Source organism: Dipodomys ordii, unplaced genomic scaffold, assembly GCF_000151885.1.
Source record: "Dipodomys ordii isolate 6190 unplaced genomic scaffold, Dord_2.0 Scaffold97, whole genome shotgun sequence".
Taxonomy (NCBI): Eukaryota; Metazoa; Chordata; class Mammalia; order Rodentia; family Heteromyidae; genus Dipodomys; species Dipodomys ordii.
The window spans coordinates 6,767,723-6,781,756 of NW_012267313.1; positions in this window are offsets into that span (position 1 = coordinate 6,767,723).

The following is a 14,034-nucleotide window of genomic DNA, read 5'->3' on the forward strand; positions in this document are numbered from 1 at the left end:
AAATGTAATAGAAAATGAAAGGTACAGGATTGTGAGCAATGGGTGTTTTTCCACCCACAATCTTTTTGCAGAATGGACTAAATCACTTTTAGAATATTTTTTCTTAACATTTCCAAAGTGTTTTCTCTCATTTGCATTATTCTCTTACTAGTTGATGCTTTACTGTAATTGTGATAAAGCCCATGATTCTTGGCTTTGTTTTTTATTAGGTAGAACACTAGACTCACAGATGATTAGTGATCGTTTCTGAAGTAAACTTTGTTAGAAGTTCATGGGTCTTATGTTATGTGAAGCTGAATATCTAAAACCATTGCCTTTGATGTTCTCTCCCTGCAAATGGTGTGGTCAGAACGACCTTCTCATCTAAGACAGGAACAGGGGCCAAAACCAACATTGGAAAATTCATATTTTACATTGACCACTAGTGACTTCATAATCTAAACGGATCTTGCCAAGACATTTTTGAAAGGTTACAAAAATGTTGTTAAATAAGCAAGACTTCATGTGTGTGTGTGTGCGTGCGTGTGCATGTGTGTGTGTGTGTGTGTGTGTGTGTGTGTACACTTAATTAAGGTTTTTGTAGTGGTACTTGGGATTGATAATTCGATCTCTGCTTTAATATATTTTGTTAGAAACCAGAATAGATGAAAGAATCTTAAAAAGAAAACACCTGACATTCATACACATCATTAAATCTATTATACTGCACTTCTGGACATCTCTTACTAACTATAAGAATTCACTAAATCATTTGCTCCCTTGCAACAGCTGGCAGGAGGGGGACAGAGAGAGCAGTACCTCGAGCCAGGAAAAGGCAAATCGAAGGCTGTATAACTAAAAGTACAGAGTAACTCGATTTTATTTGTTTCATTATAATTGGAGTGGTTCGGGGGAGGAATAAAATATGTCACCCATCTGCTTTTAAGGAAGGCAACTCAAACATCCCTTTCAATAAATAAAATAACAAAAACAATTTTTAACTTCATGATATAGTTGAGGAAGGCAGAGACGAGGGAGGAGAGACATGCAAGGAGACCACACACAGTCACGCAGAAATAGATAAAGAGAGGGGCCCTTTTCAGGAAGAGACATGAAGCCATTAACACTGATGCAGGGGAAGGCTAACTGCAGCAGATTTTTGCAGGGAAAAAATGCTTTCTTATGTAATCCTTCAGCTTGGGACCCTGGAAACCCATGGAGTTAGTGTATGCTTTCAAATAGGCAGTAAGTAGCCTTGTTAGTTATGGCTACAGGCTGGATTCCGAGGTTCAAACTCAGTCTGGAAAATGAGCCATTCTATTGGCCAGCCTTCCTACTCTTTTCCCTATTTGGCCAGTTTAATAAAGTCTGGCTACATGGACAAAGTTCTATTAGAAACAGTGTTCACTTGCTCCATTTTTTCTGTCACTTCTCAATTGTATTTTGATAGCTCTTCATAATTGAATTTTAATGGCTTTTTACAGGTACTAGTACTTTGTCATATACATGTTTCACAAGGAATTTCTTCTTCTAATCTTGGTTGTCTTTTCACTATTTAACCATGGCTTTTAAAGACCAATGTTCTTTAATTACAAGAAATAAAATTTATTCAGTTGATCTCTTCTGGATTGTGATTTTGGAATTGCATTGAAGAAATCTTTGCCTAACAAAGATCACAAAGGGTTCCCTTGTTTTCTCATAGAAGTTAAATCATTTAGGTTTTCTATTTGGTATGTGATTTTGTGTGTGTGAGTGTGTATGTGTGTGCTAGTCCTGGGATTTGAACTCTGTGCCTAGACACTCTCCCTGAACTTTTTGCTCAAGGCTAGCACTCTACCACTTGAGTCTATTTCTGGTTTTTATCTTTGGTAATTAATTGGAGATTAGTCTCAAAGACTTTCTGCACGAGCTGGCTTTGAACCACTATCCTCAGATCTCAGCCTCCTGAATAGCTATTACAGGAGTGAACCACTGGCATCTGGCTTCTGATCCCTTTCAAATTAAATTTTGCATATAGTTTGATATATAGATCAAAAGTTTTCTTTTACTTATTGTGCATAGCTACTCACCTATCTTGGCACCTTTTGTTGAAAAGAAAAAGATTACCTTTATATTTCTTGTTGCAAACATGATAGTTTTTTTAAGCTATTATATGCTATTGTCTTTTTTTCTCTTTGTACCAATACTGTGTATCTCAGCTACTATAGCTCTCAAATCAAATACTATCAGTTGTCTAACTTTATTTTTTGTTTTCAAATTTATATTGTATGTTCCAGAAGACTAGAAGACCTGCAAAAGTTAAAGTCTAGCATTTTCTCCCAGCTATTCTGATACTTTTGTACTTCTAGCCAGAAATTGAACTTTGGTGTAATAAAATGCATATAGATTGATATTATCCACGTAGCTGTACTCTCAATCGTGTCCTAAACGAAGAATATTTTCCAAGCAGAAAGAGCCAATTTTCTTAAGAAGAAACTCAATTTTGTTGACTACTTAAAAACAAGACAATATAAAAAGCATGAGAAGAAATAAAATATTTCCTAGATGGAAATTGTAATGAGTCATCTGACTACAGAAATCAGTGACCCTGTATAGTGAGAAATGGAGAATGGATCAGTAATAAGCAAAGGACCACAGAATGCTGATGTTCATGGAACCAACATTTAGTCATAGATTAGGTCAAAATGACAGCTTATTCTCATTAAGGTACTCTTTCTTTTGTAGAAACAAATTTATCAAGCAAGCTTGTGATAGCCCTACTTGTTTCATTCATCCCACTCTTGGGAATAGCCTCTTATGTTCTGTTTCTTCCAATCACTTTCCTATTGAGTGAACTGCCAACAATTATATAGTGTAGACATTCCAATGCATACATAAATACCTGGTGAATTTGAAAAAGTGAGCTAGTTTCTTGGAGTGTGGTTGACTCCAAAGCACAAACAGGAACAAACTAGATATTATGCAAATCTGAGAGACAGTCTCAATCTTGAAAGCATTTCAAGCTCTTCTATAGGAATTTCTAAGCAGCTTCTAGTTAATTGTCCTAACCACCCACAGGTCCTGTTGCTAATATATTTTCTCCACTTTATACCTCTTTTGATACTCTTACCATTGCTCTTTATGATGTCTCTAGGAACAAAAACAAAGAATAATGAATAATATGGCATTGCACATGTCAAAGTTCTTAAAATACCCTGCATTTGTATCTCTCAAAATATGCAGCCTTGGACTGTTGCTTTCATATCATTTTCTTAATCAAACTCTTGCTATATATAGCTTTCTAGATCCTTTCTAGTTCTACAAAGGATTCCTTGCCTTTACAGGAATACCAATCTAGAACATGCAAGCTCTTCTGGTTCTTTTCTTCACTTAGCAAAAAGGCTCGGCAGCTGAACAGGAAGACATAGATGAAACCCGCCCCCCCCCCACACACAACTAGTTTTTCTCTGTCACAGAAGGAAATTCCAAAAAAATGGCAGTGGGAAGTTTCTAAAATGAGTTAGTTGGTCTTGGGTGAAGATGTGCATTTAAGTGACTTCTTATATGACTTAAACATATGAAAGTTGGAAAACTGTATTGTAAAGAATTTTCTTACAAGTGAAACTGCAAATTCTAAGGTCATGTGCTTCCCAGCTGTAAAAGTTGAAAAACGGTATGGTGGCCATTCTTAGGAGTGTTGTGAAGGGAATGACCGCACTGGGTAGCCAACACTGCTGACCTTAAAGGTGGCGGTCCAATTCAACAATTAATGGGATTTGGATTGTTCAACATGACAAAAATAATGTTAGTGGGTGAATAGTTCTCAAACAATGTTCCACAGGGCTCCTACCTCCCCAAGTATATAAAAAGATGACATTGTTTGGCTATTTGCCTCAGTTCTTGCACTGGCAATGCACCAGCAGAGGCTGGGGGAGGAAAATTCATTAGGAGGTTCTCACTAGTTAAGAAATTGAAGATGTTTTCCTTCTATTCCTTCACTGACTTGTTTATATAATAAATGCTTGCTGGTCGGCAGTGATGCAATAACTTTTCACACTTGATCAGCCCATTCTTCTGTGGGAAATTTTCCTCTGCACACATGAAAGGCCACAGGAACTATCATGGAACTCTGCAAGATGTAACAATAAAAGTGATTTTAACCAACATCTTTGTCTGTGGAGCTGATATCTATCCCTAGATCAAATAGTTTTTACTCTATAAAGGATCTGATCTTTTCATTTTAACCAGCTTGTCTAAACAGAGCAATCCAGCAGAGAAGTGGTCCAAATTTCAAGTACCAAGGCCTTATATACATGACACACATGCACCCATTAGCACACATATGCAGCTCTGCAGACTGTACCCGCATACAAATATATATACATGCATAGATAATATATATGTTTATATATACAAACACAGCTCAAACATATGCAGCATTCTTTACCTTCTGACCAATTTCAGATGATCTCTCTCTCTTTCTCTCTCTCTCTCTCTCTCTCTCTCTCACACACACACACACACACACACACACACACACACACACACAAACACACAAAAGGAGTCCCCCAATAAATAATCAATGCAGAGAGGCAGTATGATCTTCGGATTAGTTTCCCCACAGTACCTCTGGTTCAATAGGCACTAGAATGAAAAATTCATATTTTTATATGACAAATACCAATGTTAAAATGTATTGGCTATTTAGTCTTGAACCAAGAAAGCCAAGACAATGGAAAAAGGAGTACCCATGCCAAAGCCTGTGACACTGAGTGGCAGGCATCCAGAGAGACTGAGCCCTGACTTTGTGTCATCAAGATACTTCCTAAGTTGCTATTAAGAAGAATTTTAAACGATCTCATTTTTATTAGCCGTGTGTGCCCATTATAGTTTTCTAGTTGCTAGTTTGTTATGGCTTTAACATAAATAAGGTTCTAAAAATGTCTCACATGAGGAGTTGCAGAACTGGGTATATTATTTAGACCACATAAAAAGCCTATGCAAAGGACTTCCCTTGTAATGGGACTCTTTTATATTTAATAGAACTGTCATATAAACATATACTAGCATTTAAAATGCAGTTTCTGGACTATAAAATAAACACCATTTCTACTATTGCTGTTGGCTTTCACATGCTCAGAGCTCCTTGATTAAATATTCTTTACTCCATTTATGTGAAATCTTACCACCAGAGCAGCATGTAAAATGCATTATTCCTTGAGGTGCTGCCATTACCAAGGGAATAACAGTGAAAAGCCAACATGCCAAATGTTTTACGTAGATTCAAGCAAACCGCAGTTAATTTTAACACCTGGACAATGCCACAAAACTGGGGACAACAAATGGATTATTATAGCAGATTCTAATGCACTCATACATTGAAATATTAAGTGTGAATATAGAAGATAGAGATGATAGTTTTATTTAGAAATACATTCACAATTCATTTAAAAGCCAGGTAGTAGCAATACTTCCTTTATTTTACAAATTAAAATGAAATGGATTTACATAAAATCATTCTGTGTTGACTTTTATAAACTCAAGTAAAACTGGTGTAGCCTGCTTTCTCATCTGAAAGATATCAATAGCACTATTCACATGACACATTAAAATAAAAACATTGCAAAACATGTAATCATTAATTAATAATTGTTAGTATTGGTATTATTGATTTTCTATGTGTTTCATTTCACAGTTATCAGAAGAGTTATCAGTTGAGAATAAGAGGTCAGAAAAAACTTCTAGTTTTAAAGAATAGAATAATCAAAATTAAGAATTCAATGAATTGGTTGAACAAAGGACCAGATAAAAAGAAGGAGAAAAAAAGTGAAAAATAAAAAATGTATTTTAAGCAACACAGTAGAAGCCAGACTTTGGTGGATCATGTCTATAATCCTAGCTTCTCAAGAGACTAAAATTAGGAGGTCAACTAGAACAGATAAGTTCCCTAGATTCCATTGCCAAGATAATCAGCAAAAAGCTAGAGGTATGGGGGGCTGGGAAGGTGGCTCAGTGGTAGAGCGCTTGCCTTGCATGCATGAGGCCCTGGGTTCGATTCCTCAGCACCACATAAGCAAAAAGAAAAAAGCCAGAAGTGGCGTTGTAGCTCAAGTGGTAGAGCACTAGCCTTGAGCTGAAGAGCTGAGGGACAGTGCCCAAGCCCAGAGTTCAGGCCCCACGACTGGACCCCCCCAAAAAAAGCTAGAGGTATGGATCAAGTGGTAGAGCACCACCTAGCAAGAACACCAAGTAAGCATGAGACCCCGAGTTCAACCTTAGTACTACCAAAAAAGCATACCTGGCACAATGCAACAAAATGTCTGTCTAGCATATATACATATATATATATAAAGAACTAATAATAAAGGCCTAATACTAATTTATACAAGCAGAGAAGAGATAAAGTAAGACTTATGACCAAGAATGCTTATATATTTATAGAAAATTTCAAGCCCAAACTCATAAATATATAAAAAGTCCGCATAGGTGCACATATAGTAAAATTACTGAAATACCAAAAATTCAGTAGTGGACAAAAAACACTAAATACATTCAGAAGGGAAAAAGAACCATTATGCTCAAGAAAGAGAAAGAATGACAGTTAAATGGTCAACCCAAACACTAAAAAAGAAAATACTGTGATGTGTGTGTGTGTGTGTGTGTGTGTGTGTGTGTATGTGTGTGTGTGTGTGTGTGTAAAATGATGATTATCCTGGGGCTTGACCTCAGGATTTGGGTACTGTCCCTAAGGTCTTTTGTTCAAGGTTAGTGCTCTACTACTTGGGCCATAGCTTCGCTCACCTCTGGCTTTTTGGTGGTTAAATGGAGATAAGAGTCTTTTGGACTTCCCTGTCCAGGCTGGCTTCAAACCACAATCTACAGATCTCAGCCTCCTGAGTAGCTAGGATTACCAAGCATGAGCCACCAGAGCCTGGTATTATAACATTTTCAAAACTACTGAAAGAAATGACAATAAAATGTTCTACAGCAAAAACTACCACCAAAATTTAACATAAAATAAAATATTTTAAGAATCAAAACATTAAAGTCTGATTACCTGTACATTCATATTTAAAATATAAATCCAGCTGGGCACTTGTGGCTCATGCCTGTAATCCTAGCTACTCAGGAGGCTGAGATCTGAGGATGGCGGTTCAAAGCCAGCCCAGGCAGGAAAGTCCGTGAAACTCTTATCTCCAATAAACACTCAGAAAAACTGAAAGTGGCACTGTAGCTCAGGTGGTAGAGCACTCGCCTTGAGCTGAAGAGCTGAGAAACAGCTCAGGCCCAGAGTTCAAGCCCCATGACCGACAAAAAAAAAATAAATTAAAAAAAATATATATATATATCCATTAGGCAGACATTAGAAATCCAAGAAGGAATAAAGTATACCAAAAGGATATATATATATATATATAATCAGCATTTTATTACAAAACCTGATGTATATATGAAGGATTTCAGCAATATATATAGCCAGTTTGACTGAATTGGAAAAAAATACAACAAATAAACTTACAGAAGACATATCTTTTCACATAGACTTGAAGTGTTATAAAAATTAGTCATATGCAGGTCCATGAAGCAAGTGTTCAACTTCACTAGTGATTAGGGAAGTTCAAGTTAAAAAATCATAATGAGGTTCTATTATTACACACTGGACTGACCAAAATGAAAGCTACAGTAAATCTTGTTACTGGAGCAATTGGAGTAACTGCTATTGGGGATGCATATGGATAACCTACACAAATTTTTGGTCAAATCTAGAAAAACTGAACATATGCATGCACTATGATGCAGAAATTACAGTCCTTGATACCCAACAGAAATGAATTCATATATTAACCAAATGATGTATAAAAACCTTCATAAGAACACTGATTTATCTATCTTCTTATCTGTAAGAGCCAACACTGGAAATGATTCAAATGTTCATTAATATTAAATAAATTTTTTGTTACAGATTCACATGGCACAAAACCATAGAGCAATAAGAATGGAGAAATGATCTCCATGCTCAACAATGCAATCAAAGTCAATGAAATCTAGGTGCTTGTGGTCTTAGCTACTTAACAGGCTATGATCTGAAGATCACATTTTGAAGTCAGCCCGGGCTATTGTAAGACTCATTTCCAATTAACCCAAAGTGGAGCTGTGGCTTAAGAATAGAGCAGAGCCCTCACCTTGAGCACAGAAGCTCAGGGACAGCTAGGGCTCTGAGTTCAAGCTCTGGGACTAGTATACACACACACACACACACACACACACACACACACACACTCAACAAAGCAATGTTGAATGAAAAGATCTAGCAGAAGATCATGAATCTGATGTGCAAACACTTGGTGATTTTGCTGAAACAAACCATTTTTTTTCTTGGGATTCTGTAATAAACTACCTCAGAGCTGCTTTAAAAAAAACAAATTTATTTTCTCTGATATGGAGACTAGAAGTCCAAGATCAAAGTTTCCCAATGGCTGATTTCTTCTGCGGCCCTTCCCATTTTCTTCCTGGGTCTTCCTTCCATACTTTGTTCTGATTTCTTCTTCTTATCAGACATGAGTCATACTAGGGTTAAGTTTGACTGTAATGACGTCTTCTTAATTAAATTTCCTCCTTATAGGCTGTCTCCAAATACAACCACATTCTGAGGAATAAGCCTTTAATATAAAAAAGAAAGATCACAATTCTGCACGTATTTGTGCACAACAGGGAATTCCTTTGGGGAGGATGAACTATGAATCTGGTGTTCTGAGTGCCAATGCTACATATATGCTCTCTTTACACATACTTACTAAGTTGAATACTTATGATTTCTGTACTTCTCTAAATGTTTGTTGCTCTTCATTTCTAAAAAGATTATTAAGAAAAAATAACGATGATACAATATTCATACACATCAGACTGCCAAAAATATAAAGCGTGCAATGAAAAATATAAAGGTTTAAGCATGTATGGTGAGCTTGTAATGTTCACTCACAATACATTAGCCAAAGAGCATAGCCATGTTTAGCTGGAAAGAGGCAGAGGAAATTGTCACTGGAGTGGACCTCCTCCCACCTAAAACTCTTTTAGAGAAAAGAAAGGGCAAGATGATGGGAGACTATACAGCAAGCAGGCTTGTCATTGACAGTTGCTATTACTGTCACCGTTTTAGAGATAAAGAATGAGCGTCAGAAAGGATCAGGTTACACATGAAATGACAGAGTCAAGACTTGAATCCATGTAAATGATGTGCCTACTGCATGGTACACTGTCTCCCTACACCTAATAAAACTGAAGATGTATACTCTATAAAATAGACATACACAGCACAGAGACAGGTACTAGAATGGTTTTTTCAGCATTGTTGTGTGTGTGTGTGTGTGTGTGTGTGTGTGTGTGTGTGTCTGTGTGTGTGTGTCTGTGTCTGTCTGTCTGTCCTGGGCATAAACTCAAGGTCTGGATACTGTCCCTGAGCCCTTCTACTCATGGTTAAAGCTCTTATCACCTGAGCCACAGCTTCACTTCCATTTTTTGTGTGGTTAATTGGAAATAAGAGTCTCATGGACTTTCCTGCCTGGTATGGCTTTGAACTGTAATCTTCAGCTTCTGAAGCGGCTAAGATTGCAATCATGAGCCACTAGTGCCCAGCTGCAGCACTGTTTCAAAGCAATAAAACAGAAGCAAGCAAACAAACAAATAAAAATGAATCCATATCATTTCAGTGAGAAAATAAACCATGATTTACTCGTGTTGGAAATGCCACAACCGTTAAAACTAGATAAATTTGGGGGGGAAAATCTCAAGGATATAATGCTATATAAAGAAGCAATAAGAAACATTTCTGAAAGAACACATATGATATAATTTACACTTCATTTGAAAAACAAAAAAGAACTACTCATGATCAAGTACATATGTCATCAATGGATATATATATAAATATATGGAAATGTGCATGAGGATGATGCTTAAAAGTATATCAATATACCAGTTATAGAAAGTTTTTATACTATGTTGTCTTAGGTGCTATTTTTAGTTCTACTTTTTGTTCATTTTTTAAAAAATGCTAATGGAGTCTGACTTTTCTCTATAAGTGCAATGACCATTTGAAGTCAATTTCTTGCATTTTTACACCATAAATTTCTTTCTTTTCTTTGTAAATTTCCAGCAGCATAATATCATTTCAACTGGTTTTCAAAAGCAGAACGAATACATGATATTCTATTTCTTCCTCTAGAAAATTGTATCAGACTATATTGTGACTATTTACTTGATTTAGAATTGAAAGTTCCTATCTAGTATCATTTGTAGCAATGACAGGAAAGGAACCATTTGAGACTTGTAGGAAATATTTCATTTTCCATGTTTCACATGCTCCCACATATACAAATTTCTTTCCCTTTTTCATGTCAAAATGCTACAGATTTATTCTAGTTGATCTAATGCCTTTCATTACCTGCTAGATCTTCAGGTTGGAATTTGATTGAAAATTTCAAGGCTGAAAAAAATGAGTTTAATCATATTAAGGCAAGATTTGGAATTACAAATGGAGCAATTTCTTGGACTTGAATCCATCTGTTAAGCAGAGGCTTGGCAAGGCTTTGCTATATCCACATGTTGTCTATGTGGGTATATGAAAAGGAAAAGAAACAGAGAGACTCCTCGATAACTTCTCTTTGCAGGACAGGCTGAAGCATGGGCTAGGAGATTATAGAATCAAGATGTTTAAACTGGGTGTCTAATTATTCTCAGGCACTTTCCCCTAGACTGATTTAAATTAAACTGACACACACTGCCTTTGTTTTTTTAAAAAAAGGTTTTGGTGAAACTAAAGCAAAATTATGAATAGTTCCATCATTCTTTCTTATCAAATGTTGACATATTCAAGATAGATTTTGGGAATTATTGGGACCTAAACACTCATCTCCTTCAACATTTGAAGTTGGTGCTTTCCCAAATGAATTGCTTAGCCCTTCCATTAATGAGACAGACAGAAATAAACAAAGGGTGGAGAGTTACCTCTTGTATTTTAGACCAGAATCATTTTATTTCTTAGCACAGTTAAAACACTGAGAGACAGTTTGCTAGTTTTAACAATGGGTTCTCTGCAGGTTACAGAGATATTGTTCTCAGAGGAAAAACAAACTGAGGACTTTTATAAGAGGGCATTGCTGGTTCAGAGTGCATTATGCATGATGTGCTATCAACTTGCAGACCCAACAATAAAGGAGACAAGATTATAAAGTTAAAACATTAAAAATGATTTATTGATATTATGCTTGTCAAATACAAGAGAAACTGTTTTATAATGTTGATAAGGTAAGCATAGAGCTTTGTTAGGTTAGAGATATAGTTTCTTACACAACTACAAAAACAACTTTCCAAGTGATCTGTAGGAAGTGGATTGAAATTGACACAGCCATGAGAACTTCATTTCTTTCTTAGTAATCTGGTGTATAACATCTCAACTCTTTCAGGCAACTAAAACATTCTAACTTCAAGTCTCGGTCCATCAGAATAAGTGCACAATAGTCAAGCAAGCCAGCTTCCTTACAATCATTTATAAAGGAACTGAAATAAAGCTTTTGTCAATTTTATTCTCCAGTTTTGATCTCATCCTTAAACTATTTTTGTATGTAATTTTTTTCCCAAAGGGAACCTCTAAGGCAAAGCATTGCTTGTAGTTAGTTTATGTGAGGAGTACTCTCAAGAAGAAAGGGAGGAAACAATGGAAGCCAGACCAGGAAGGAGAGAAAGATAATCCAAGGGTGTGTTTTGAATCTACGGCTCATGCTCCAGGGAATCCGTCAAAAAAAGTACACGTCTGGGAATTGTCTACCAGGAAACAAAAACTTGAATGAACCAGGTCCAACTGCCCTCTTAGGGAAGGGTGACTCACACAGACCCATTCCCCTACATTTCAGGCTTTTATGAATGAAGATTAAGTGGATTCATACAAACATCCCATGCAAACATCCCATGCAGCAGCAGCAGAGAAATTCTGGAGCAAGAAGTAAGAGAGATCAAGTCTGATTGACATGCAATCATGAAACCTTGAGCAAAGAAAAACCTTCAGAGAGGATGTGAGGTGATGTACATGAAGCAAATGAGGGAAACACACATACTTGACACAAGATGGCAGAATAGAAATACCCAGAGCATTCCAGCTTTGTCACTAAATATGAACTAAAATCTAAGGCATTGTAGGACAGCATAGAGACATTCAGGCATGTGGTTACAGAAGACAGGCAATATCAAATCCTATCTCTGGATAGGCACATTGCACAGCAGTAGACTACAAGAGCAACCTTGTGGTTACCAGCAGTGACAGTATTATCCATTGTGGCTGAATCTTGGCTGTGGTTTTAGCTCAATCTTTTCTTTCAGTACTTATTTCCTTTCAGCAAGTGATTCTGCATCCACTTCAGTGTTCTCCTAGCTGACACAAAACACTTTTGAATAATGATTTCCCTGCTGAAATCAGCCAATGAGACTTTTTTCTACTGCTTTGCTATTCACTAAGAACACCCAGCATTGGTCTTTTGAAAGTACACAAAGACAGATCTGAAATACCTACAGATACTGAATGGTATCACTGAAAATCCAAGGCAATATTACAGGAGGAAATGCTCTTCCTCAGTATTATCAATGTATTTTTCAGGCATGACATCTGATCTCAGAGCACAGAAGACCACAACATGTCAAGACTTAAATATTCTTCACCTATTTCTGACAGGAAGCCTGTCTCTTCACTTCCTTTGATATGGCTGGCCAACAAGATACAGCTGCAAAAAAAAAATCTCTTTTAAAAAGCCATCCCATGGACTAGTGAACATTAAAGGCCATGCCTGGGAGAGCCCCAGCATGGATCCATATGGTTTGTGAGTCTTTTCCTGTGACATTTTTATGAAGGTTATGTATATGCCCCGTTCATCTTCATTCTCTTGGTGCTAATTGCTGTCTCCTGGACTCTGCTACTGTGTACAGAGACCACATGCCTCCCCTGACACCGCCCCTGCTGCGGTGTGCCACATGGCCCTGCTGTCCTCAGATAAGAGCCTGCTGCTGGCTGACCACAACAGCTGGAAATGTTCTGGCCTGAAGAGCTTATCAAGTTGAGACTGGAGTTGAGCTATGACACAGCTGACAAGCAGAGAGACGGAGTGGATTCTTTAGGGGCAGCTTATGACAACCCAAAACCTCCCATGTCCTGTTGGATGTGGGCCTTCATGTTTGGAGCTGATAGTAAGGTTCACATGGACACTTCCTGCGACGTCAGAGCTGTGTTGAAAACAGTGAGAGGTTCAGTTGCTCTAACATTCAGTTTTTCCAAGTCTCTTGGTTGTTTGTTTCATCTTGGTAGGAGTGGAAAGGCACAAGAGGATAATCATTAAATTCTCCCTTTCTCATTTATCTGTTTAATTTGATATTTGATACATGAAAGGATATGTGTGAATTCTTAATAATTTATAAAGCAATCACAATCCAAGCATGACAACACTACCAAGACCAAGACTGTTGTCTTGGTCTCTCTTTTCTCTATGCCCCCCCCACACACACAACCTAAGGTGACCTGTATCCAAAACTTTGTGTTTATCATTCTCTTGCTTTTAATGATCCTATTCTAGTCATTCTTACACAGTAAGACCAACAGAGGATACTCTTAGGAGAGGAACATTAAAAATTCAATATGCCTCTGACTATATAAAATAAAATACTTATTGAAATGAACTTCAGGAAATGGAAATGAGCATTTTTTTTCTTGTTACTGTTCTTTTCTTCTTCTCTTTTTGTCTTGTTTGTTCATTTATCTGTCTTTGGGAGGGTAAAGGAACACATAAGTGGAGGGACAAAAGGTGAACAAATGCAGCAGTGGTACTCACTAGACACTATGTTGAAAATGAACTATACAACTTGTGGATGGGGATGGGAGGGGGAAGAGGAGGAAAGTGAGGAAGTGGGTGATATTGTCCAAAAAGAAATGTACTCTTTAACCTGAGTACATATATAACTGTAACACCTCTGTACATTACCTGTATAGTCACAGTATTTTTTTAAAAAAGATTCTATTGCTGGACACCACTGGTTCAT